Raw genomic sequence first — 247 nt, 5'->3', positions numbered from 1 at the left:
GTGTTTGCTGCTGTCTGTATATAAACACTTTCTAAATATCTCAGCTCAGTGGAGCTGCCTATACACCCCAAACAAAAAACAAATTGCATGCGCATGCAGGCAAGCTGCCTATACACCCCACTGGGGCGGGGGCCTTCGGCTGCTGCTGCTGCTGCTGAAGCAGCAGCAGCAGCAGCAGCAAAGCACTGGCTCCTCTTACTGCTGCTGCTGCTGCTGCTGCTGCTGCAGCAACAGCTACGGTCTGCTG

The sequence above is a fragment of the Eimeria mitis genome, genomic scaffold (genome assembly GCF_000499745.2).
Source record: "Eimeria mitis Houghton genomic scaffold, Emh_scaff705, whole genome shotgun sequence".
NCBI classification, from domain to species: domain Eukaryota; phylum Apicomplexa; class Conoidasida; order Eucoccidiorida; family Eimeriidae; genus Eimeria; species Eimeria mitis.
The sequence above is the reverse complement of the archived record's forward strand: the minus strand, read 5'-3'. Positions refer to the sequence as shown.